Source organism: Equus caballus, chromosome 21 (genome assembly GCF_041296265.1).
Source record: "Equus caballus isolate H_3958 breed thoroughbred chromosome 21, TB-T2T, whole genome shotgun sequence".
Taxonomy (NCBI): domain Eukaryota; kingdom Metazoa; phylum Chordata; class Mammalia; order Perissodactyla; family Equidae; genus Equus; species Equus caballus.
In genome coordinates this window covers 41,830,411-41,858,060 of record NC_091704.1, presented here as the reverse complement: position 1 = coordinate 41,858,060, position 27,650 = coordinate 41,830,411, and the positions used below count along the sequence as shown (strand labels likewise).

Here is a 27,650-nt window from a genome sequence, read left to right as displayed (position 1 = left end):
TACTGTTGCTGTTTCACTGACATGAAGAAAGGAGGAGGGAAAGGAAAGGAGGGAAGACTGGGGAGGCATCAGGTTTTTACCCATCAGCGTTACAGCTCTTGCTGGGCTCCTCAAACTGTAGCTTTACTCTCCTGATTTCTCACTGTGTCTGTGATGGACCACTAGGCTGTCCATTCTTTTATAAACCACTATCCTCTTGGGGGACTCAGAAAAAGTTTCTTTGGACATTTGGTACTTTCTACATAACGTCAAATTCCTAGGCCTTCCTCCCCACAATCAGATTGTTGCCTTGGCAACTTTCCTCTCTTTTGCTACAGGATGAATTGTCACTCCTGTTTGGGAGCTGTCCAAGAGGCCAATACGTTCATTCCCTACATGCCCCATTATGTCCACTGTCAGTACAACCATCCAGCCCTTCCTACTTATCTTCAAGTCTCCATTACTCCATTACTGTTTCTCCCAGGATCAATAAGATTCTCAGGCAAGTGGGACACTCAGAAGCATACTGTGGGCCATGGCGGTTTCTAAAATGGGTGTATGGATTAATTCCTCACTTTACCCCAGGACTCTTAAACTATAATAGAAATAATATCATAACCCAAAGTAAAAACCACTGATTGGCATATTTTATATATCTGATGAAAGACATACAAGCATTCCCAGCCTCCTGCCATGACTATGGGCTTCCTTTACAAGGCAAACCTGGCCTCCTTCTGGCCACCAGCCATACCTGGGGACCTTATATAGCAGGAGGTAGGATTGAGGGCAACTGGCAAGTCTCTGTTATTGAACCAGTGGTGACAAACATTGTATCACTTGTGGGGACCTGGTCTATCATCTTGGGGCCATTCTTCTGTGTTGTAATGTGGGTCTATCCTCTTGACCCTCCTTTCTGAAATTGTATTCCTTTCAGCATTTTCTGAGCATCTAGCTGGCGACTCCAATCTGTTTGCATAGAAACTTCAAGAAACGCTCTGATTCTGAATTCATCTCTGCCTTCTGGAGTCAACAGCAGACCCCTCCTTACAGTGGCTATCTTCTCGATTGAGACCTTGTTAAAATGCAGACAGCCAAAATCTACCTTTCCTGAGTGGATCCATGTCACCTCCAGCCCTGTCTTCTCCTGCACTGCTTCCTTCTGCTGCCACCCAGAAGCCTGGGTACTGACAAGCTGGAAAAAAAGCAATGTCCAAAACAACCACATCCAAGTTAAACAACCACACACACACACGCACTCACCCCTCCTGCATGTTTCATTTTGTGACAGTGGCCAGCAGCAATCTAACTTTAAGAATTGGTGGAAGCTCTTTAATTAGGAACATTTGAAACCAGAAGAGATTCAACATCAAAAGGAAATAATGACATTTGTGAAATAATAACACTTCAAGCTTATTTTGAATCCTTTCATAGATCTGAAAGGACATCATGGGTATGTTCACATTTATTCTTTGATTTTTTTTAACCTTTCATTATGGTAATTTGCAAACATCCACAAAACAGAGAGAGTAGTATCCTGAATCCTTATGAACCCAACATACAGTTTCAACAATTACCAGTTCAGGATCAGTTCTGTTTCATCTAGAACACACACACGTTTCCGTCTTACTCTCACTGGATTATTTTGAAGCAAATCCAAGATATTATATCATTTCATTTATAAACATTTCAGTATGTAAATGTAAACAATAAGGACTCTTTAAAAAATTATATGTAAAAACATCTTAAATAATTCCTTAATGTCATAAAATATCCAAGTAGTGTTCAAATTTCTCTCAACTGTTTCATAAAATTGTTTTTATAATTGCTTTATTGAAATCAGGATCTGAAAATTTCCTCCCATTGCATTTGGTTGATGGGTCTCAGGTCTCATAATCTGTAGTCCCTTCTCGCTTTTCCTTTGTTTCTGTAATTTGTTTGTTGAAGACACTAGGTTACTGCAGAGTTTCCTGTTGTCTGGATTTTGCTTATTTTATTTCCATGTTGTTGTACAAGATGTTCCTCTGTCCCCTTATTTCCTGTAAACCGAAGGCTGGATCTAGAGGTGTCATCTGATTCAGGTTCCATTGTGTATGTGTGTGTGTGTGTGTGTGTGTGTGAATTCTTTACAAAGGGTGCCGTGTGCTTCCTTCAGGACGTACATCATTATTGTGTTTCTTTGGTGATGTTAGCAGCCATCATTTATTCTTAAAACTCTTTACATTCAATTTTTTCTGAGGTGATACTATACATATTTTGAAGTATTCATTAAAAGCACTTCCAAGTTTTATTGTGGCCTTAGCCCATTTTCATTTCCATTAGTTATACAACATTCTTTCTTTTAAGCATCAGCTTCTAAAATTTCCATCAGTCATGCTAGTATGTCATTTCTTCAGCAATGAGATGGTTACATTTGCCCCAACGCTTTCTTCCTCTACCTCCTGCCCACCCTCCCCTTCCCCTGGGAAGGAAATATGAGTATCTTGACAGTGCATTTGGATTTTATAGCAATTCTTTTAAAGTGTTGTCTCGTTTTTACAGAATTTTCCTCTATCTGTCTTATAGTGCCTTATTTCCTAGGCCCTTAAACTTGCTGTCTAAGATTCTGATCACCAATTCCAACGTGTGGGTTTTTCCCCCACACCACCAAGCAATTTTCTAACACGAGCTGCGTGTCCTACAAGTCAACTCAATTCTAAATCTGCCTGGAGATAACATCAGATTCCACAGGTTAAGGGCTCAGTCCCATAAGATTGCCCCCTGCCTCCTTCAGATGCCAGTTGCAAGTTCAGGTTGTTACCTGTGCTTCTGATGGGCTGGTAATAAATCAGAGTTTCGCAGACTCTCCTTGGGTTGATTAATTTGCTAGAGTGGTCCACAGGACCCAGGAAATTCATTTACTCACTAGATTACTGATGTATTACAAAGGATATTAAAGAATACCAATCCACAGCCGGATGAAGAAATACTTAGGGCAAAGTCTCAAACAAAAGAGCGTCTATCCTCCTGGAGTTTGGGGCTCAGCATGGTAGCACCTGGAAGCATTCTGGTTCACAATCTTGAAATATCCCCAAACCCCGTCCTTTTGGGTTTTTGTGGAGGCTTCACTACATGGGCAGGATTGATTAATCTTTGGCCATTGGTGATTGATTCAACCTCCAGCCCCTCTCCCCTCCCTGGAGGTCTGGGGGTGGTGCTGAAAGTTCCAACTCTCGATCACACGGCTCGTTTCCCTGGCAATCAGCCTCCATCCTTGGATGCTTTCCAAAAGTCACCTCATTACTTAAACTCAGGTGTGGTTGAAAGGGGTTTGTTATGAATATCAAGACACCTTTATCACTTTTATCATTGAGGAAATTCCAAAGGTTTTAAGAGCTCTGTGCCAGAAACAGAGAAGACCAAATATATATTTATTATAAATCACAATATGCCACCTTCCTTTTCTTTCTCATTTTTTAGTTTTGACTGCACACCGTATTCACAATACATGCGTATGTTTCAGTTCTTTGTCGCTGATGTCTAAAGTCCCACAAATTGGAGTCCTTGGCTGAGCCTTGTCTCTTGTCTGTCTCCAGCTTCTTGCCTAATCCAGGAGATTTTGGCCACTCCTCCTTATTGAAATGCCCTTCCTTTTCTAGGCACGGCTCTGTCCTGGTTTACTCAGTACCCCTCATATTACTCCTTGGTCGCGTTCAAAGTCACCTCCTCCTCTGCCCATTCCTGAAATGCGATTGTTGCCCAACTTTTTGTCTTTGGCCCTTTTCTCCCTTCACACGACACAGTGTGATCTGATCCACCGCCTTGGCTTCAACCACCAGTGTAGAAGGATGACTCCAAACTCCAGACCTTCAGCCAAGGCTTCTCTTCCTAGCTCTAGGATTCTGTGTCCAACTGTTCACTAGAAATCACTCCCAGACAATTCCACCTCAATAGGTATGAAACTGAACCCATTTCCTCTCATTTCTAGTCTGCCATATCCCTCATCCCAAACCTGTCTTAACTCATTCTCTGGCTCCATGAATTATGCCACTATGAGCTACAGTCATCAGATCAGAAAGCTGGGCTCTTCCTAGGCTCCTTCCTCTTCTGTCCGGTCTGACTGATCACCATTCATGCTCACTGCTCCTCGTCATGCTTTCTCATCCTTGCCCCCTTCACCACTCCCATTACCTTGCTATTGTCTAACTTGTTTGCCTGCTTCCTAAATCGTGCCCCTTCCCATCCATCCTTCACTCTGCCGTCAGAATAATCTTTCTGAACCACAAATCTGAGTAACATCACTTTTCCATTTAACGTCCAACCTCTTTGATGTGGCAGTCTGCATCAGCCTTTGGCCACCATGTCTCCAGCCCACACTCTGTACACCCCAAGGATCATAGGCAGGAGCACATGTTAATTTACTCATATTATGCCTGGCTCAATATTTTGCAATTATTTTCCATTTTTGGCCTAGATGTTTGCTCTCCTCTTATGTTATATGCCATTTTATGCCAGTGTGTCTTTGTATGTGCTCTCTCATTCTCCCCACCCCCTCTTGGCCCCATTTCCCCTTTTTTCTATCTGGGCAGTTGTTACTTATCTTCTAAGCCTCAGTGCAAGCCTGTTTACTTCAGGAAGACTTTTTTGAAACCGTATGTAACTGAACACCTCTTCTCAGTCCTCCTAACGTCCCTCCATTGCCTCTGCCATGGCCCCTACATAGTTTAGTGTTGGTTTACTTGCCTCATAGATTGTAGGCATGTGTGGTAGATTGTGGGGTTTAATGTTTGTATCCCCAAAGAACACACAGTGTCTGGCCCTTTGTGGGTGCTCATTAAACAAAAATGAATGAAGCCCAGTCATTTCTACCTCTATAAACTCACGGTGAGCTCAGGCCCTCATCATCTCTACCTGGACAGCCGTAATTACTTCCAAGCTGATTTTCCTGATTTCAGTCTCCATCCTGGTTAATTTGTCTCTCAGCTCTGATCCTGCCATTTTCCTCCATAAAGGTCCACGACTCCCCAATTCTGATATGACCCCTCGGGAGAGCAGGAGCCTATTGAAAGCTGGGATTATTGTATTGTGCCTATAAATAGTGTGGAGGCAGAAAATTGGTTGAGAGACACTAGCCTGTAAAATAAAATCCAGACTCTTCAGCATGGTTCCAAAATGCCATGTGACCTGGTTTCTCTTCTAACCTCTAAACAGCCTCACCAGCCATTCTAGACTTTCACACTTTCACCTCAACCAAAATGCTCTGGATTCTCCTGCATTTGTGTCTTTGCTAAGATGGCATCTTAAGAAGTCTTGAATAGCTTTCTTTCACTCAATCTTTATCCTTCAAGATCCATCCAAAAGGCCACTTCCTCTGAGAAACCTTTCTTGACTCTCCCCATGTCCCCAGCACATTATGAGTCCTGTCACTTCTCCATTTAAGTTCCAAACCCCTATTTTAGTGACTGCATTTTATATTTGTGCCACTCTGCATCATGTAATAGAGCGAGGTGTTGATATCACGCTCCTTCACTTGGGTATAAAATCCTTAATGAAGATGGGCGGCAGTTATCTTGTTCATTTGTTGCATTATGCCTGCCCACTCCCTCTCTAGCCCCAAGCACCTAGTACTGCTCTTGACTGTCAGTATTTGTGGATCTGATTTACATTTTTCTCAGTAAAAGTCACCCTTCTCCTACAGCCACAGTTACTGGCACTCCCCATCCTCCCCATCTGTGAACGCTAATTCTCAGTCTGTTCCTTCTTTTCTTCCCACAGTTGACCCTCAGCCTTATCTCACCTCAAATCCCCAAATTCTTCACATTTCCTTCCACCAGAACTTTCCTTTGCTGGGAAAGAAACATTCTGCCCTAATCTCTTTTGGAAACATTATCATCTGAGCATACTCAAGACTTCTCTCATCTCATTCCGCTCTGTGTTTCAGACCCCACATCTCTTTCCTTTAGAGGCCAGCCATACCCTGCAGACCCTGCCTTCACATTTTAAGTCATTAATGCCTCTTGATTTCTGCCTCCCACCCCCATGGAACACCTTCATCATCTCTTTTTTTTTTTTTTTTACCTCTTGCCTCTTTAAAAATTTTGATCCTCCATCCATTCTTGTGTTGTCTTCCCAAGGCAAGAACAGGAAACAGATTCCTCTTCTCTGACTAAAAGACCTTGCTCTGCTTTTTAAAGCCCTGGTTCCAGCATTCCAGTCTCCTTCACCAGAACTCAAGTGTGATTTCTGCCTTTAATCACATTTATTTTATTGCATCCATAAAACAATAAAATATTTCAATGCACACACTATGCAAACAGTTGGCAGCAGCCAGCTATCACTTGTAAAGATAAAAACTGGGTCCAGAGCTATTTGATGAGGTGGGTTTGGGTTGCAGAGGACATTTCTCCTGTGCTTTTTTCTCACACTCACCATCTTCCTGAGGGTCCCTCTGTTGCTTCAGCTTTTTCCAATTTGCTTTTACATTGTGCTTCTCTCCATTTGGATTTTAATTGGGCCTTCCTTTCTCTTTCAGTCTCTCTAAATTGCTTCTGCCTTGCACATCTCAGTCTGCACTGGCAAGAATTGTCTCAGGTCTCTTCTCTGCAGTCCATTCATGTGGTCCATTTACTGCCATTTGTCTGCAGAGGGAATACAGCATGGAGATCAAGGTCCTGGCTGGGGCATCAGCTTGCATTTGGATGCTCTGCTCTGCCACTTTCTAGTTGCACAATTACAGGCAAGTCATTTAACATCTTTGAGCCCCAATTTCCTCATCCGTAAAGCAGGGATAACAGGAGTACTTGGCTCATAATGAACATATTATGTTAGCTGTCATTATCATTGACTCTTTGGCTCCAACTAGGTTATGAAACATGGGTCTTTCTCCTAGCATTTGCATAACTATGGAGCTTCTTATTCATCCCCTGCCCCACCATTTTTTACACAGGTGAGTGTGTATTTGGCAAAGGGTATCTCTGGGAAAGAAAAAGACAATAGGTTGTACAACCATCCCCAACCTGAACCTTTTGACCCAAGGACTCAGGGGTCGGGGAGGTTTCTGGGCCTCTCCATAAGCTTTGAAGCCACCCAGGATGCCTTTGGAATTTGTGCCTGATTTGCTAATATCCCCTGAGAGTATAGTGGGGCATCTTAGTACCCACAAGCAGCAGGATTGGGGGTGGGTTGGAAAGATCCAGAACTCTTCCCATTGTGTGAGGTGTCACCAGTCCTCCAGGAATAAACAGAGCTCTAATTTCCAGGGGAACCCCATAATCTATTAAAGCCTTCAGAACTGTGTCCAGAATAAGCACAAATCTGGGACAACAAGCACCCCTCAGCCAATTTCCCAAGGACCAGGATGCTAGGAAAAAGAACACTTCAGAAGGTTGGGTGACCTGGGCATGTTAACTGTGTCACTCTAGGAAAGTCCCTCTCTGGACCTTGTTTCTTGATCCGTGGAGGAGAGAGCTGGCTCTAAGAGGTCACTGAATTAGCTGATATTAAGTTCGCGTCCATCATGAGTATTTTATGATTCTACAAAGCAATTCTTCCTCAGCCAGCCCAGTCATGTGCCCACAGGCATAGGCATCCACACTTACCCTGGATTTTCCAGTACAGCAATGACTTCAAGTATTTCCTTTAATTCTCAAAGCATGAACACAATTTTTACTTCAGAAAATACTGCCAATTCGAGAGTGGCTCCTACTCATTGACAATAACCTTGGGGGCTCTGCTTGCATGTATTCTGTCGCAGCCCTCTAGGCCAGTGCTTGGCAGAATGCTGTCACCCCACCCACACTCTCATCCCCAGCAGTTGGTCAAGCCTAGCTTGGGAGCAAAGCTTTTTATTCATTTAGCCAGTACTTGTATGGCACTTACAGTATACCTGGCACTGTTCTAAGACTGTGAAAATATCAATTCATTTAATGTTCATAACCATATGGGGTAAGAATTTTTGTTAGTATTCCTATTTTATAAATAGGAAACTGAGGCACAGAGAGGTTAAGGAAGTGGCCCAGGTCACACAGCCAGTGAGTACCCAAGCCAGGAATCCTGCTCTTAACCCTACATTAAGCTGCTGCGGTCAGCTCCAGGCACACGGCGGGAGCAGTGGGTATTACTGGACACCCAGCTCTGGCTCATGGTCTATGTTTCTTCCCATCTTTGCCTTCTCCAATTCCTAAGAGCCTGTCATTGAGACAGTGAATCTCTTAGCTGATCTTCAGGCTTCAACCTCTAAGTGGCTGTGGTGTAATGGAAGTTGCTCTGTTCTTACAGTCAAGAGAAGACCCAGTCTTACGTGGGCCACATCCTCACTCTCCTTTTTACTGGTCCTGTGACTTCCAATACCCATCATCTGCCTTCACTAGCCCATTTTAAAATTAGGCTATTAGTACCTGCTCAGCAACAGAGGGAAAATCAGCTGAGACCACAGATGGCAAAGTGCCTTGAAAATTACAAAGTGAAATGCAAATTAAGGGATAATCATCAGCATCCGGCACCTTGTGTGTTCTGGTCGTTTATTACACAGTTGCTGAATTGATCACAGACAAGAAGCAAAACGACAATGAGGACAGCGTGATGGTGCAGGAACATGTCCAGTGGGCAGCGGCAGCCCAGCCAGGTTCTCAATCGAGGAAACTCAACTTCTATTTTCCTAAGCCCATGCACCTTTCAAATGACCTGCTCTAAACAGGCATGTTTTCCTCAAAGAAGCTCAGAAGCCTGATGCTCTGGAACTCACGTGTGTATCCTGTAGAGCCAGGTGACGAATCGGGCCCAACCATAGGCCTGGGCTCTGGGGACAGGTGGCAGAGGGGCTGCTGCGTGGAGTTAGGAGGGAGGTCTGTGTCTACTGGAGGCAGCAATTCCCTCCAGTTGTCCTGTGAGCTTGGTGACAAGGATCAAAATTGGTGCCAGCCAGAGCCAAGTTCTAGCTAAATCTAAATAAGAGACTTAAAATACCTACCTGTTTTTATCCCTGAAAACAGAAACTTGCAATCAGTAACCCCTGATCCCATCTCATCCTGGTGGTCCTGACTGATTACGATAAGCAGCTCCCCAGCCACAGCCGGGGAGAGCTGATGCCACCAGCTTTGTTGTGGCTCTCAGTTCCAGTGCTGCTTAACTCCATTGACTTGAGGAATTAGGGAGCCTCCAAATATGAGCAATGTCCCCTTTTCAATGAAAGAAAATTTTTTTAAATAAACAGATCCTGCTGGCTTAGAGGAATCCCTGTGAGCTTCCAGGAACCACCATTCCCCAAATCGCATTCATTTTCAGCAGGGGAGCCTAGCCTGCATGCAATACTGGCGACTTGTTTAGCCACCATCTGGTCTGTTTAAAGTTAGCAGCAGCGGGCCCATGGGGGTAGCGAGGGCTACTGAGAAACGGTCTGTGGCCGAGAGGGAGAAAACATCACCATACGTATATTCAAAGAAGAGAAAGTGTGGGCTTGAGGTGAGAAATGCAGAGTCAGCATCATTGAATCCCCAAATATTTTCATAGGGGGTTGAAAGCAAAAAAATTCACCAAAAACTCCCCACAGGCCCAAACAAAGCCACAGTGTGTTCCAATGCCCCGCCACTCTGGTGAGCACACCCAGCACGTCTGTTACAGTCAGGCTGGAACGCAGCGTGGAAGGCACTTCCCATAAACAAAGGCACGCAGAGTGCATTGGCTTCCTCCTGCTCCCAGCCTCCTCCTCTTCCCCTCTCTGCAGAACTGGGAGGTCAAACAACTGCTTAACCTTTTGTGTTAATTAACATTTTGGCTCCCTTTTGCAAACTAGGAGCCAGAGATAAACGAGACATAAATCGGTCATTGGAACTCATGAAGCAAAGCTTTCAAGCAGGCCGTGGGCTGCTCTGTGCCCCACCCACCCCCCCACCCACCCCCAAAGCTGGATCTGTGCAAACTGAGGCTGGGGCTTATCCCGCCTCCAGGGCTGCATGGCTTGGCTGTAGGGAGAACACAGCACGGCTCTGCCTATCCGAGCCCAAAGCGAGGGGCTGTAGTTCTTGGCAGACGGTGTTCAGTGTGTAGGATGGTGGAAGCTCAGAATTCTAACCCACAGCCAAACCGTGGGAAGAGAATTGCATGCCCGTTCAGACCCTTGCTTCCTCTCCTAGACTTTGCTTACTAAGAGAGAGCCCTCTCATTCCATTCTAGCTTCCTGTTTATTTTCTGTAGCTTCCTCCAAACCCTCGAAGTTCAGTTCGGTTTCCTCTTGCCTTCCCTCACTTTCTCACCATCCCTGGGAGCCCCTCATGTTCTCTCACCTCTGGACTTGGAACTCTGAATGACATGGCTCTCGTCTGAGCCTTACAGATCGCCTCTTGGTGTCTCTGGTTGTCTCCTTTGCTACTTACATCTTACTGCAGGTGGAGGAAAACAATTTGCTTCATGATGCTTTGCCCTCCTTTCCCCACAACAGCTGCTACTGTGTAAGGTCCATGATGGCAGCGACTTAACAGAATGTCTTATTAACATACCTGCCACAGCCTATCAGATATCAAATTTTTTTTAAAAGTCAAATACCTCGTTCAATCAAGTGTTATCTATCCACATTCTCTCCCTCTCTTAAGGCCAAGCCTGGATTCGCATCCATGCGTTCCCAGCCGTGATCCAACCAGCAGCCATCTCTCACTTTCCTGTCTGCGTTATTCTTTGCCTCTTTGTTGCATCTTTGTCTCAAAGGCTCTTGTAGGTGTAGGGGTCCTAAGAGATCTTCTTTCCACCTCTCCAGCAACCCACAGACTCCAGGGGAGCTGGTCCTCCAGCTGCCGCTTTGTTATTTGTGACTCCATAAAGTAAGGAATTTTGTTGTGATAACTGTTTTCTGTGTGTGTAGAAATGTTGTTTTCTTCAGAAGACTGTGTGGCAGTGATTGTCAATCCATAGCATGCGCAAGTATCACCTGGATGCTCATTAAAACAGATTCCAGCTGCCACCCACAGAGATTTTAAGAGATCCTTGGTCTGGAGTGAAGCCTAGGAACTCAGGTTGGAGGAGCACATTTTGAGAAAGTCACCCTCAAGCCACTCTGTATAGACCAGGTCTTAAACTGCTTCTATGTCATCCCTGGTGCCAGAGCTGAGCTTGGGGAAGGTGGCTGCTCCTCAGAGCCACCAGCTGATTGATTAAAATGGAGTGGGAGTCCCATCCAAGCTGGTCTTCTGAACCAGCCTATCTTCCACTGCAGGGTTAAGAACTTTCACCTGGGCACCCCCCAAATTAAGGGACCTCCATAAAACACATCAGGAAAATCCCTCAGATTCCAAGCTAATTGACAGAGATTCCAGGGATAGTTAGTAAATACTCCTCCCTTCTCTACTGAGAATCAGCAAGAACAATAGTTGGCTCTCAGCCTACCCAGCAAATATCATTCCATCAGAGTTCTCTGTAACTTTTCAGTCTCTTGCTACAACATCTATGAGAATAGAATTTCTCTAAAATAGAATTCCAAGACTAAAAGAGAAAATCTTAATACCTGGAAGCACACCATTCAGATGTTTTGAGTTAATTTGGCATGGTTGAAAGAACTTTCACATTTGCAAAAATATCAGTTCCTTGTTAGCCTCTGAAGAGCTGAAATATAACTCTGTTTTCAAACTCTAATGAATTTGGCATGAACACCATTTCTCAAAATCATTGTGATTTTTGGAAGACTTAAAAAAAAAAAAAAAGGAGTGCGAACTAATGTAATAACAGATTTCAGAACCCAGGCTGCTGGAACTAAAATGATGTTAGACATCAACTAGTCCAGACCCAACTTTTAAAACTGAGGAAACTAAGGCTCTATCTTATACTCCTATGTAACAAAAGAACAATGAAAACCACAGTTCCCAAAGGCTGCTTTATCCCAGGTAGGGAGTTTAAGCAAAATACAAATGAAGTGCCATAGGACAATATAACTTAAAGTACTTTTAGTGGGGCAAGATGGTCTATGAACGCAAGGTGTTTATTGAGAGTGAGAGAGCAGAGACAATAATAGATGAGGAGACAGCACACGGGTTCAGTGTCCTATCTTGGTCACACAGAAACCTCAAGACCCAGGGCAAATCATGACTCAGCTTCAGGGTCTTCATCTGTAAAATCAAGGTAAATCTGCAAAAACAGCATGGGCTGTTTTAAGGATCAAGTGAAGCAACGTGTGTGAAAGCACATTAATTGCAAACTCTCAAATTCTATTATCTCAGCGATATAACAACACACAAGGAGCTGCGTCCAGATGGTCCACTTAGAGTGAAGTCTTTGGGTCCCTGTACTTTGCTTCCTTCTGCCCAATTGTCAAAGTCTAAATCCATTTTTCGATCCTTGTTTTTATCGCCTTTTTGTCTTCTCTGATCTCACCCTGCCCCTAAAAAAGCACCCCTTGGCCCAGTGATGTCCATTTCCAGTCTGGATCCAGAAGAGCAGAAGTACAAGCCCATTTCTTCCATGTTTGTCTCCCAACACCTACACAGTTCCCTGACCTACAACAATTCCTCAGCGTTTATCAAATTGTACTGAAGGGAATAGAACAGAATGGAAAGAAATGGAATTGAGTTCCATAAAAGTGAATTCAACCCATTCCCTCCCTAAACTCTGGTCTACCTTAAAGAAAAAATCTAACTAGGAGGGTCTTATCCGATGAGATACAGATTTAAAAAAGGTGAGTTCTACCTATTGTCAGAGAGTGGGAAAGACTTTTTCTTTTTTTATAAAACTGTGCTCTTCCCAGCCTTACTGTCTACTTTGCCCAGTAGAAAATGGTCCTGTTTCTGACAGGAGGAATCGTATAGGTCTTCAACGTGGGAGGATGGTGCTGATTTGCCACAAGATTTTATCTGCAAACTCTCATTATGGGCAAAATTATTATTATGTCTCTTTGGTGGTTCTGAGGTTTTTCTAAGAACCATGATGAGGAGACTCCTAGAAAAGGAAGACAGTAACTCAAAGTAATCATTTTTCTGGTTTGCTTTTATTGTCTAGTCTAGAAATGGTAGCTCTTGCCACATTCCCATCTGTGGGTCCAGTTAACTTTCCCCAAAAGGAGGTCCTCAATACAAAGCACAGCAAAATTTCCAACAGCAGGTACAAGACACTGAATACGTCTGAGTCAAAGATGTTACAAAATGTATGAATGCCACAAAGATTTGTCAGCTTTGCGGGTTAGACTGTGTTTACCACAGCAAAGGCCAGGTATGAGGGAGTTGTCTCTCCTTGGAGATCTCAAGTCTTGGCTTATGGGGTAAGCTCCCCCATCTTTAGGAATTCATGGAATGTTCCAGAATGTTGTGGGATGCCCTGCATGCAGGCACTCCTCTTGGCCTCCTTGGGGTGAAATCTTCCTTCTGTCCCAAAGGAGCATCCTCAACATTCACACAATCTCTCACCTTCTCCATCCAAGAGAGAATGAGGCCCCATTAGGAAAGAAAGACTAAGCTACTATCTGAAAACACATTAGCAAACATTTTTATTTTACCCAAGAGACAATCAGAAGCCACTAGAAGACAGAAGAGTGACACCTAAAGAAGGTAGTTTTGGCTAGTCTGTGATGACTGGAGCCATCTACGTCTTCTTAATAGCATTGGATATGCATCCAGAGCATTAGAGTTGACAAAATTATTTTCACAGGCATTATCTCATTTGATCCTGGCACCCTGTGAGATACGGGGATTGCTGCCCTCATTTTAGAGATGAGGGAACTGATGCTCAGAGATGGTCTTCAGATCAGTGCTCTTCACCACAACCTGACCCTCCCAATCCTCCAGCAATTACGGTAGAGCAAGTAGCCTATAAATACTGATAAATCAGGTCAGCTGATTGGCTGTCCCCCAGCAACACCAGGAAGGAAGGAAAGAAACCCTGAGCACCTTTGTGTCAGGTGGGAGCTTGGTATTTCCTCTACATTTTCTCACTAATTCCCTCTACTCAGACTTCCTGGGTTCAAATCCAGGCTCCAACACTTGTTAGCAGTGTGGCCTTTTAGGCAAGTCGTATGCTCAGTCTGTGCCTCAGTCTCCTCACAGGTAAAGTGAAGATAATGATATGCCTTCCTTATAGTGTTATTGTGAGGTTTAAATGAAGTAATCCACCAAAACAGAGCACTGCGCTAAGAAAGAACTCATTGCATATTACCTATTATTCTCATTGTTATTTCCCTCATTTTACACATCAAGGAAGAAGGCTCATAAAGATTAAGTGGGAATGTTGCAGAGATTGGAACCTAAGTTTGACTCCAAAGACCTTACTTTTTTGCTGCCTGTGGGAACAATTCTACTTCCCTGCTCTCTGCTCTTTTTCTGCCTCCTGGACCTTTCCTCCTTGGTAGGCAGCCCATTGCCCATTGGAATGTTTCTGATCTGCATCAGAATTATCTGAGACACTCCCCATAGGGCCAGAATCAAAATTTCTGGAGCTGAGGCCCAGGACTCTGCATTTTCACAAGCAGCCTATTTGATTCTTTTGCACCTGATGAGGTCAAGAGTCACTGACCCAGACTGACCACTGCAGTGGCTGTCACTGCCCAGCCCACCTCAGCTCCCTCTTCACCCAAGAAGTGCCCCAAATCTATCTTGCTATATACCCTCCCTCCCCTGCACATCCCCATCTGCTCTTTCATGATTAGCAATGCAAGGTGACTTGCCATTCCAATCCACTTTGAATAATGGCTTACGGAAGTAATGGGTCCTTTTGCCTGAGAGTCAGGCAGGCTCATCAGAGCAGGTGGGAGGTAGAAAGGCCAGGAGGAGAGGCAGAGAGTTGGACCACATTCCTTCCATGCACAAGACCCACCATGCACAAAGATATAACAACTATCCACTAGAAAACCTCAAACTGTACAGGGTCAAGCCTACAAAAATGAGATAACACAGCAGAGCAGGCCAGTGTAAAGAGGAGAAGCTAAATCAGTGTTTGTATTTGAGTTTTATCTTATCTCACGAGCACAGCAGATCCCTTCCAGAGAGGAGGCTGTGTCATTCACCGTTTGCTTTCACTTAATCCGGGTTTGGAAATAATGTCAATTGCTCCACCCTCAACCCATGAGTCCCCAAGCAGCTTTACCAGATGCCCCTCTGAGGTTGCTAAGACTGAACCAGAGACTGTAACCCCAAGGCAAACAACATTTCTGGTTTTCTTATCTTAACGATTTTTTTTTGCCCAAATTTCTTCTTAAAGTGGGCTTAATCTCTGGTTATGTAAACAGCTGAAGATATCCTAATTCCTCAGAGAGTATTCAAGATCTGTACTTGAGTGGGGGAGGGGGTGGAGAAGAATGGCAGGAAAACAAGTATTAATTATTAAACACTTAGAAGATTTTCAAAATCACATACCATTTGGCACTTTTCCTCTCCAAGTTCTCTATCCCCATTAAAAGCAGGGAAAGCCAGCCTTCTTACTATGACAAATTTGCTTAATCAATGTTTTCTCTCTCCTGAAGAGGGAAGGGTTTCCATGGACTGGTTTTAAAACACATGTCCTATGGGTGGCCACTCTTGCTCTGAAGGGGAATGCAGTTGCCCTACCCGCATTGATTTGCTGCAATTTCTTATTTTATGCACCAAACTCAGAACCACTTAACAAAAGGCAATATGCAAATACATGTAAATAAAATGTAAACCAACCATACAGTCCAGAATCCCGGGAACATTTTTATGACAGGACAAAAACACTGCTCTCAGCTTTATTTTGCTTGCTGGAGTTTGGGGTAGAGGAGCAGTCAGGTTCTGGGTGCCGAAGGAGATGCGAGGTAATAGAAACAAGGAAGTTCCTGCTGTGCTTTACCATTCACAAAGGGGTAGATCTGGATTTAATCACCATATTTTCCACATTATTGAATTTCTGGAACAGAGTCAATGTTACTATTACAACTTTTTGTCACCCAATGATTCAAATACTGGGTGTTCTGATTTAGGGCTTGGAAATCCAGTCATTGCGATTATATGTGGCTCAGATCCCAGGTGGGGACGGCCCAGGTGAGTCATGCCCGCTCTTTGACCGTTGGGGAGTCACCTAACGTCAGAGGCAGAATCACCCTCAGATACCATTCTAGTCCGACTCTCTCATTTTACAGATGGGCAAACTGAGGCCCAATGGTCCAGTGTCACTGCGATCCAATGAGTTGGTGGCTACACAGAAGTAAGAATGTGGGTCCCGTGAGTCTTGGTCCAGGAAGTGCTGTGTTGCTTTTTAAGAGTTTACAAAGAATAGACAAGACATGAACATGTTTTTTAAAGTTTTCATCACCTTAAAAGGGAGAGAGACAAAAGAGATAAAGGGAAAGAAGAAAGCTATGTCTAATAGCGGGGCGAGGGGCAAAGTGGTCTGAGCTCAAACTCTGAGATGAGACACAGCAGGGATCAGCCAGTTGGTTGCTGTGTGGCCTTGGCACTTCACCTAACCTTGCTGGGCCTTCACCTTCATCTTTAAAACAGAGATAATAGTGCCGACTTCGTGGGGTTGTGTAAGGATTAAAGGAGGTAATGCACAGGTCCTGGCACACACAAAACGCTTAACAAATGTTGGCTCTTATCATAACCCCAGTGCAGATATCCAAGGACTTGAATAGATGGCCAAGGCGTCAGTCCTGGGGGTCTGTCCTTAAGCCAAATTTCCTTCCTTCCAGTTCCCCTTTTCCGGCCCAGGACCCTGGCTGCCCAAACCCTTCCTTCCATCCCTCCAAAGAAAAGACAATCATGACAAGTTTAGTACTCAGCTCCACGTATCTTTCCAGAGGGGTGGCTAGGTACTGAGGAGAAATGAAATTGTGAAAGAACGTGGGATAAAGGGTACAGGTAAGAAAATGAGAACGGGAAAGGAAGGCAAGCTATTAACAGGATTCCTTGAATCTGTCATCACAACCCTGGATAATCTAACAGAGCCTTTGAAAGTATAGACAATGTGAGAGACAATCGCCAGCATGCCGGTCCTCCATGTAAGTTACACTGGTGACAAAATGAATGTCCATCACTTTTCTCTCACTTTGCATAAGTCATTAAACACCCTGGGTTAGTGCAAAAGTTTGTTTTTTTCCCCCTGAGACCATTAAAACCACGTCCCTTAAAAGCTGGTTTAAGTGGCATTCTAATCACTGGCTGCTCGGTTACTGTACAAGGATCATTAATATTTATAAAGATGACCCTGATTCAACAAAGAAAGATCAAATAATACTCAACACAGTTTTCACAAGAAATACATTCGATCACGTTCTGCGTCTCTGAAAATCAGGCATACATCTTTCATGCGTGTGAACCAGAACTCTCTATTTTTTGGCTATATCTGAAAACACAATTCACTCTCTGAACTCCAGAACTGCAGCTTTCCTTCCGAGTCCCCATTTATCTTCTTACGAAATATGTGCCCCAAAGCACAACAGGATAACGTTTTCTCAAGACAATATTTGTTTTGCAGCGTCTCCCTGATACTGGACACCACCCAGCTGTTGGAGACCCTGGAGGCCGAGTCTGAGGCTCCGACATTGCAATTCAAACCCCAAAGCACAGCGGATCGTCGTCCTGCTTTCAGAGAAGTCATTAGCTTCATTGTTTCTTTGCTGGACACTGTAGCCGACCCCACTGGAGATAAGAAGAAACAGAATGTCTTCTGTCTTCCCTAGGACAGCTGCATCAGCATATATTTTCCAATTAAAGCTTTTAAGTATTTGACTTATACATTTATGAACACCCCCAGTGGACTGTTCGGATTTGGTTTAATCTCCAAGAAAACTGGCATTAAAATAGACCTTTTCCCAGCAATAATAATCTCATTTACGATAAATTATTCTATTCTCAGTACCTTTGAGACACATGAGAGCTTTTATGTAATAAAGAAGCCATTTATTTCCGAATATTTTAATGCATGTTTCCATATTTTTCTCATTTTTAATGCAAGGGCCATACATGGTATTGTAAGAGAATGTCTTTAAAAGCAAATTTATGGCAAATGTTCCAGTGAAATGGACGGCAGCCTGCGCCGTTGCAGAACTATCCTGCCAAAAGGAGCAGGGCAGAGATGTTCTAATTCTCATTTATGTGCATAAAAGAGTAACCTTTACAGAGAAAGACGATGTTACTGGGTAAATTGATAAGCTATGGGAGACCTTGATTCAATTTGGGCTCCATCCTTTGCTTTGCTGTATGCACTTAGTTAGTGCTATGTCTCCTATGCCACGGCTGAGATAGAACAGAAAGGCACAGACGCTGGGGAAGGCCATGAGGACTGCGGAGGAAGAGAGAGTTAAGTCAGAGCCTTAATGTGTTAACTGGAAAGGGAGGCTGTTTTGAAAGGGCAGAGAATCAAGCAGCAGATAGAAGATCTTTGCTAGAAGTTTAACTATTTTGATTTTCTAAACTGTCACTTCAAAGCTGCTCATCTGGATGCCGTCTATCTGAAAAGCCGCCATGATGGTGGTTCTTGATTGGGAAGGTAACAGTCTGGCAACGGGGACAGTGTCAGAATCAAAATGTACATATCCCTGCTTCTGTGATTTTAATTTAGGCTAGACTCTTGAGGCAGAAAAACATTTTGAGCAATCTCCTCAGATAGGTAATTCTGATATGCTTCCTAATTAAAAGCCACTGCGCTGGTATGAGATCTAACCTCAATCATATGGACTGACAAGAAAATGCATCCTTGACATGAGCAATACAGCACTTTTGGGATAAGAAATCAACTCTCATGGATGGCTTACTGATGTTCTTTTGATAAAATTTTCTGGACATTAATACTGTCCATCAGTAAGAGTAAGCTATTGTCTGTGGGTCAAGCTGGTCCAAAGTCATGCTCTGGATGAACCACAATAGGGCTGGGTGAAGAGTCTATTGAGCAGGGGTTTAATTTTAATTCTGGACAGATGAGCTATGGCTTGGGGATGTCACTTACACTATTCTAAATATTGCATCGAGGTGTCTCAACTTCCTTCCAGGCACCTAGAAAAGGGAGAACAAATACAATAAGAGGGAAAGGATAAGTCAGTATAAAGATGATTTAGTAAAAGCGAAAACTAGAAGAATAGAGTAACGCACCCACTGTACTCCTACTATGTGCCAGGCACTGGGTTATAAGCTCCCACTGTTGGAAGGGAGAACTGTCATAGAAAATGTCTGAGAATACTGGGGTCATGGGGACTGATGGCTCACATCTGCTCTGTCTATTATGGTAGCCAGTAGCCATGTGTGGCTCCTGAGCACTTGAAATGTGGCCAGTGCAAATTAAGATGTGCTGTAAGTGTAAACGACATACCTGATTTTAAAGATTTAGTACAAATAAAAAGAACATAAATGATCTTATTAATAATTTTTATATTGCATATATGTTGATCTGATAATATTTTGAATATTGGGTTAAATCAGAATTAATTCACCTCTTTCTTTTTACCTTATTTAAGTGTGTGACCATTAGTAAACCTAAAATGACATAAGTGAGGTTGCCTTTGTGGCTCTCGTTATACTTCTGTTGGGAAGCACTGGCTCAGACTGTTAACAAAACTCATCTCTGTCCTCTCAAAGGGGAAGCAAAGACCTCTGATTTAAGATGATAATCCATGGTTTCCCAGGGCCTCACAAAGGTTCCCAGCTCTTCACACAGAATGAGCCCCTGAGTTGCTGAATTGAAGTACAAGCCCTTTGAATCCACTGGTGTTACACCAATGACACAGGCTTTGACCCGGGGCTGCAGAGAAGATCTCAGTCTTATCTCCAAATGGGCAGAAGAGCTGAGTCCCTGGGGAACAAAGAGAGTGGTGACATAAAAGTGTGAGCACTCAAAAACCATGTGCAATGGCTGGGGGTGAGGGGTGGCGCTGAAATGGAGATGAAAGAGAGAGGACTGGTGATGTCAGGAAGCAAAAGGGAATCTGTCTGCACTTTCCAACCTTGAGATTTCAAAAACTGAACAGGAATTTTGTGAACAGTAAAATCTGATATTCACCACAACTTACAGAGTGCCCATTACTGTATTAAGTGTTTACGTGCATCAGCTCCTCGAATCCTATGAAAAAACCTATTAGACATGACTAGTATCCCACGGTACAGATATGGAAACCAAACCTTGAAGAGCTTAATAACTTCCTAAGTTTTCACATGTAAGGGCTGGAGCTGGGGCTTAAAGCTGAAGGGTCTAGGTCTGCCTGTGTAGACTATGCTCTACACCATCACACAGCTCAAAACACAACGACTCTGGTCTCAGGAGGCTGTGGGCGCCAGGGGGTGACAATAAGGGATGGGGATGGGTCCCAACCAAATTCCCTAGAGTCATTTTCAGAACAGTCCTGGGAGAGGGGAGCACAAAGAGAGCGGATTAAGGCAGCTGGCTGGGCATTGAGAATCCACATTGGGCTGACTGGGCAAGAAATTTGGGTATAACATAGCTACTGAGGGTGTGGACTCTGGAGGCCAACTGCCTGGGTTTGAATCCCAGTTCGACCACTTCCTAACTCTGCATCTGAAGGCACACTTTCCCCAGCTATCAAACTGGTTGATTCTAGTAGCCGCCTCAAAGAGTTGTGAGAATTAAATGAGATGCAAGCAAAGTGCTTAGTAGGCATACATAGTGAGCCCGCAAATACATATTGGCTGTTATTACAGTAAAGAGTCATAAGATAAAGCTCTAAAGTCTGGCCCCCCATCACCCTCATCGCTGTCTGCCCCCCACAGGGATGGTGAATCAGCATGTTTAGACTCTGTGAAATGTAGAAGTCCTCCTGAGCAAGGCAGCTTTGCCCTGAGGCAGAAGGGAAGAGGTACAAGGGAAAAATGCTATAACCTTGGGTCTTCTTCCTCAGGACATGAGAGAATGTTGAGATACTTGAGGCCATCTCCTGGATGCTTATCAGTGCAAGTCAGGATCAGTTTGACCTCTCTTTACCCAGAGAAAAGAAAGAGTCCTTTGCCCTGAGTGGGGAAGCATCTTTCTAGGGAAAAGGGCTCCCCAGGTCCTCCAGGATGCCACACAGTGGGCACAGCACCAGTGGACTGGCGTTACAGAGTGGATCAGCAGTTTACCCAAGAACTGCCTACATTGGATGCCAGCCAGGTGTGCTGGTCCAGCACAAAGGGTAGAGGCAGAATTGAAGAGCTTCTGTTCATAGTGGTCAAGAAACGGCATGGCCACCGCCGGCCACAGAGGAGGAAGAACACTAGGAGCTTCTGGAGGCTTCTTGAGTAAAAACTCCTTTTATTTACAATTCATCCATCCCCCTTTCCCAGTCTCTGGAAGGGATATTTAGAAACTAGAGATACTAAAGTGTGGTTTTCTAGATTTGGGGCATCTCCTAGGCTGTGTTCCTCTGAAGCTCAGGCCAAGAAAACCACAGGAAGGGAAATTTTATTGTGGCCAATGGAAGCCAAGGGAGCATTGCAGAATGAGGGAGTTGCCTGTTTCATAGCATTACAGAGGAATCAGGTGGGGGTTCACTTTGGGTTGGAACTAAGGAGAAAGGGAGTTTAGGGCCAGATCTTGAAAGGCCAGCTCACCTTCCTTCCTGTTTCTCTATCAAAGATTACATGTTGCAGGCAGCCTAGACTCTGAGCAGAGAAAGCAGGCCCCTGAATATTACTGGCAAGAATTGTAACCTCCTATCAAGGAAGAGATTCTCTATCACAACAGGGATTCTCAAATCAGTCAAAGACTTGGAATGGTTTCCTGATAAATTAGATGTAATCAATTATGGTGACTTCTTTTGGGGATGTTACATGTCTTGTCTTTCTCTTTGCTTACTTTGGATTGCCACTGAGGTCAAGTGCAAAGTTGTTGATCTCATCCCAACAGCCCAGAATACACGAGCAGATCTGTAGCCCAGGACACAGCACACAAATGACCAGATGCAAACTGTGGTGCAAAGTGAACCAAACAGTTGAGGAGACACAATCTGGCCACAATCTTTAGGCATTAGAAAGCGATATATATTTTTTTAAGTGACATTTTAAAAAGAGATATGACAACACAAAATGTTGAAGCAACTTTAACTCTCATACATTGCTGGTGGGAATGTAAATAAATACGACCACTTTAGAAAACTGTTTGGCAATATCTCCTAAGGTTGAACGTATAAATACCTATGCTCCAACAATTCCACTCCTATGAATATACCAACAGAAATATATACACATGTGCCTCAAGACACATGTATAAGAGTGCTCACAGCCACACTCTCCATAAAAAGCAATGTATGGACACCTCTTCTGCACAACTTCAGAATCCGCATGGTCCCACCTTTGCCATCACAATTAATTTCATACAGTCTTTGGCTTCTTGCATGTGCAATCAGTAATGCCTTGCCTGGGGCCTGCACTAAGTACATCAGACTTCCCGTAATGCAGCTTCTCTGATTTGGGACTCCCCTGGAAAACTCATGCATGCATGACCTGGAAGAGCAGGAGAATTTATGCTGGTGGGCCCGTCCTTGGCCAATGGGAGGCGGGAGCCAATGGTCAATGGGTAAATGTTTCCACTTCTGTTCTTCCTGGTGAACAGCTCTAACATGCGTTTCACATGGCACCTTATAAGATGCTGGCAGGACTGAACACCAGTAAACTTTAGTAGTAGTTAACAACACAGCGTATATTGGCCTCCCTTATTCTCCCATTTCCCCTTCCCTGCACACCTGCTCCCGGGGAAAACATTCCCAAATGAAGTGTCAGCAGACAGACCTCTGCCTCAGGCTCTCCTTTTGGGAGAAACCAAGCCAAGATAGCTCAGTTTAGAAACCACCCAGTAGTAGAATGAATAAATAAATTGTGGAATATTCATAGAAAGAACTATTGAATTCATCCATTCCAAAAAATGGATGGATCTCACAAATATGATGTTGAATCAAAGAAGCTAGATATAAAAGAGCATATACTCTACATTCCATTTATAGAAAGTTCAAAAGCAAGCAAAACAAAATCATAGTGTTAGAGGTCGGGAGAGTGGTCACCTTTGGGAAGGAGGAAGGGGCAGTAACTGGGAGAAGCTATGAGGGGACTTGCGAATATACTGTCAATATTCTCTTTCTTGAGCTAGAGATTGCTAAGTGGTGCTTACTTTATCATAATTCCTTGATCTGGGCTTTTGGGTTTTGCACGTTTTTGTTATACGTTAATAAAAAATGTTTTAAAAGAGCTTAAAATCAAGAGACTGTGATGACCTATCCTCTTCCCTTACTTGATAATAATGTACAAGGTAGCTTGAGGAAGACCACCATTTACGTCCATTGCCTATTATAGAAGATATTATAGAAGATTCAGTTCCTTCCCCAGCCGAGCAGTAACATAAACAAGTGAAAACACAGCAGGACTGTGTTTTTCTGAATGGGGTGGGTTCTCTTTAGTTCCAGCCAGGGTTGTGGTGGTAAACTGGCACTCCAAAAAAAAAAAAACAAAGCAAATAAGCAAGTAAGAGAAGGAGGGAGGGAAAGATGAAGGGAAGGAGGCGGGGAGAGGAAAGGAAGGAAGGGAGGAAGGGAGGAGAAAGGGAAGGAGAAATAAAATCCCTAATTTGTAGTTGGGCCAACATCTGTGGCGTAAATAATCCCACTGCGGCTGATTTCAGGCTATCAACTGTTTAACAATTGGCCCACACACTTCTGAACACTTTATAATTGGCTCTTATGAGCCAGTCTGAGCTGGCTGCAGCACACCACTGGCTCTAGCCAATAGTTGCCATGTGTGAAAATGATTCCACTGTGTCCCCATCTTGGAATTTTTTTAAAAAAGCCAGAAATCTGGATTTGTAAGTGAAAACTCATGATTTTTAAATGATATCAACTAGCTCGAATTTTTCAAAAACACTTTACAAACCAAGAAAAAGAAAACACATCTGCAAATTAGATTTGGCTCATAAAATGCCAGTCTTTGATTTCTGGTCTACAGACCAAATCTTTTTTGTTCTTCTGTTTTTGATGAGGAAGATTAGCCCTGAGCTAATATCTATTGCCAATCTTCCTCTTTTTTTCCTTGAGGAAGATTAGCCCTTAGCTAACATCTGTGCCAAACTTCCTCCACTTTATTTGTGGGTTGCTGCCACAGCATGGCTGATGAGTGGTGTAGGTCCATGCCTGGGATCTGAACCCAGGAACCCAGGCTGCCAAAGCAGAATGCACTGAACTTAACCACTATGCCACGGGGCTGGCCCCCATGACCAAATCTTTCAAGGACAGCTTCTCAGCCTCCCAGTTGAAGCATAGTCTTTTGGATCCATAGAGTGGAGGACTCACTCTGAGTGGCTGTATGGTGCAGTGAATGGAGACTTATCTGGAGATTGGGAAAACTGGGTTCTAGTCCCAATTTTACTATTGAAGTTGCTTTACTTATCTGGGCCTTTGTTTCCTCATCTGTATTAGGATGACTTTTGAAGACATTCTTCTCACATAAGCACTCCTAGGTTTATATAATAAGCATGAAAGTACATGAAGCTATCGTTTGGGGATGGACAAAGTTCACAACATGGCAGGGATAATTCAGAAGTGCCACGTCATTGGACAGACATCTCAGGCTTGAAGGTCACTGCTTTCTCTCCTTCCACTCCTGTCACTTAATAAGGAGAAGGAGAGGCTTTCTCTAGGCCATCAGTCTAATGACGGCCATTGGCCTGCTGGGGCAGTCCAGTCCTGATCTCCGTAGTCCTCAGACCTCTTGATTTCTGGCAGAGAACAGATCCACTCCCTTTTGAAAGGAAACAGTGTAGCAGACAGATTTCAGGTTTGGAGTTTGTCAGACCTGGGCTTGTATTGTACCTCTGCCACTTGTTAACTAGGGACTTCAACCTCACTTTTTCCTCATATGAGTTCCTACCTCACAGGGATTGTGACGTGAACCATCAGCTATTTAAAGTTTCTAACACAGTCTCTGGAACATAGTGTCAAATAAATGTTAACTGCCATTATCATCATTATGATTTATCAAAGTGTCTATTTAGAGGTGTTGTACAGCCAGCAGCCCAGAGATTCATTAAAATTTAATCTTAGGTCTCCTTGTGTTTCATTTGGTCTCCTTTACTCTGTTATTTTAGAGATTCAGCCAAAGCTAATATTTCTGCAAGATCCAGACAGGTCTGGGCACAGATATTCTGATCTAATCCAAATTCACGGGCTCAAGAATGCTCACAGAGAGATGCTGCTATGTATTCTGCGGAGAAAATTCACATAGCAGGAGGAAAAAGATTCAGACTCTGGATATCTGAGGAAGCAATTAGGTAGCTTAATCTGTGCTATTAATTTATTTTAAAATAAGATGTATAAATTCCCTAAAGACAGGACCAGTAATTATATCAGATCTTGAGACAAAGGGAAAAATTGGTCATAGTGTTCCTGTTTTTACTTAAAATTTTGATATTCTGTTCATTAATGAGTTTTTCATTAATCTTAATTTTTAAAATATTGCATTAAGATGTCATCTTAATCACTGAATTTTTCATCACCCCTTCAAATTTTGTACTTCTTCACCTCGTCCCAGCCCTGCTCACAGAGGCCCCTAAGCCAACAGACACTTAGTAGAAGACTTTTTTATGTTTTTGAGAATCTCTAGTTGAATTCCATCAAGAAAATGACTCAAGCCTCCTCATATAATGAGGCAGTTTTTTTGTGGAGAAAGCACTGAACTAAAAGTCAGAAAGCCTGGTTTTAGTTTTAATTTTAATCTGGGTATACTAAATTGCTTGAGTATATTACTAGATTTCTCTAAGATCCTGTTTCTTTGACTTTAAAATAAAGGTAAGCACAAATATACTTTTTTGGCATGGTTGGAACACCTAAATGCTTCCTTAAATATTACATTAAAATATTCATTTTGACTACTGAGTTTTTTGGCATCCTTTATATATTCAAGGAGTGTTAGTAAGAGTTCTTGGTTGCAAACAACAGAATTCACTGTGGCTACCTCTACCGCATTCACTGGACTACAGTGTTCTTACACAGAACATCAGGGAGGGCTAGATAATTAGGCTCAGAGGCTCTTAGCTAGGACCAATGTTCTAATTATTGCTCCAGGGGAGACTGCTGTTACAGCTCTGCGGGGGAACTGCCCCTGGGACCACCGCAACCTCTGCCTCTGCAGACCAGGTGTCTCTCTGTCACCCTCATCAGAAATCTCCTACCCAGCTCTCCTGGCTCTGCCAGCTCTCCTCCTGATCAAAGGCTTACTTGGGTGTGTCGGAGGAGGCTGGGCCCAGGCCTCGAACCAGCTGCAAAGGAATTTGGGAAAATTAGTTTTTGGCCCCTTCCTGGGGAAATGGGATCATAAACCTGGAAATTTTCAAACCGAGGAAGGGTACTGGGAAAGTGCTGAGCAGCCAGATGGCATGACAGACGTCTACTGCAAAGACGTGGTTTTTGCAGGCCAAGGCAGCCTTCACGGCATACGTGCAAACACGAGGGAAGAGACTAAATATACACTGGGAAAATCACCTCTCTGTTCCCTGAAGTCACACTCATACTTGAAGCCACCCCTTTTCCTGCCTCGCCTGGAAGCAAAAGTGTTTATGAGAATGCAGACTGAGATGCTCACTCCTGGTTCATTCACTTCAACCCTGATTCCCCCACATCCTTACCGTAATCTGGTAAGAACGTGACTGCCCTGCCCTGCGGGATGTGCTCTGGACTCATTAAGTCTGAAAATGCTTGGGGAATGCATCTGCAAAGGCCTACAGTCAGCTGTCATCATGGTCAGCTTTCAGACACTCTCAGGCTGCAAAATATTTTCGAGTTCTAAAATCCTGGCCCTAGCCCATCCCTTTATGTTCATCTTACCTCGAGTGGCTAGATTCTCTATAGAAGACGCAAATACTCAAAATGAATGTCCTGTCTGCCTCCTTTTTAGAGATTACCTGGGCCCAGGCACCAGCACAAGGAGGTGTGCTATGAAATGAAACAGTGAATTCCCCAGGAGCGTTTCCTCCTTTGAACTGATCTGACTTAAGCTCTTTGAAGATTTTCTCTTCCTCCAGCTTCTGAAGATGGTCTGCTGGACTCAGAGGCAAGGACTTTTCATTGGCATAATTATTATCTTAACTAATATGGACTTCTTGGGCCCTGCTCTCATTTGAAATTTGTGGCTGCCTGATGTGTGTGTGTGTGTGTGTGTGTCCGCGTGCACAGTTGATTTGCTCCTTCTTTTATATTGCGAATTGTTTGACATTGAGGACCAGGACTCATCCCGGCCTCCCCCACAACAATGTACCAAAAAAAAAGAAAAAACAAAGGATAGTTAATGAATGTTGCTTTTGAAATAACTTCTATTTTAATGCAAAGATCTTCTTGTGCTCCTTTCTTGCATCATAAATTAGTTGGCTTTTCCACAGAAACAATGTCATAATTGGTGATTATATCCCAAGGGTAACATCATAAATGCCTGCTTAATCAATAATATTGTTGAAAATTGTTTATTGCAAAGGAAAGAAATAACAAAACTCCTTTTTCTATACTACTACGTAAACAAAACACAAAAACAATAAGGACCCTGTAGACATGAAGTTCTGGCAAACCAGAAGATGCCAACATTGGTTCTTTGTTTAATCTAATTTCATTCCAAACACCAAGTAATTAAATCTCTAGAACTATTCTTAGGTTTATTAGACTTAATACAACTTGTCTTTTGGCTCAAAAATGGAACCAGGAAAGAAGAAGGAAGAATACTTTTCAAAAAAGGTAAATGGGCAAGAGTTGGAAGAAAGAGGGAAGAAGATTAAAGTGCATGTCTTACCATGAGAAAGAAATTTGCCAGCATGGGATTAAT

At 43.4% G+C, this 27,650-nt stretch overlaps 1 long non-coding RNA gene across 2 annotated transcripts in view; it reads right to left on the bottom strand.

Annotated features, from left to right (window-relative positions):
- The window catches only part of LOC111769784 (uncharacterized), a 216,300-nt gene that overhangs the window by 81,862 nt on the left and 106,788 nt on the right, over positions 1–27,650 (bottom strand). The window contains exon 6 of one of the 2 annotated variants that reach the window (XR_011430144.1): positions 6,192–6,593. The exons of the other annotated variant lie outside the window; for it this stretch is intronic. This is a non-coding gene — a long non-coding RNA (uncharacterized lncRNA). Of the gene's footprint in view, positions 1–6,191; positions 6,594–27,650 lie in introns of those variants that run through there. 2 annotated transcript variants of the gene reach the window in all.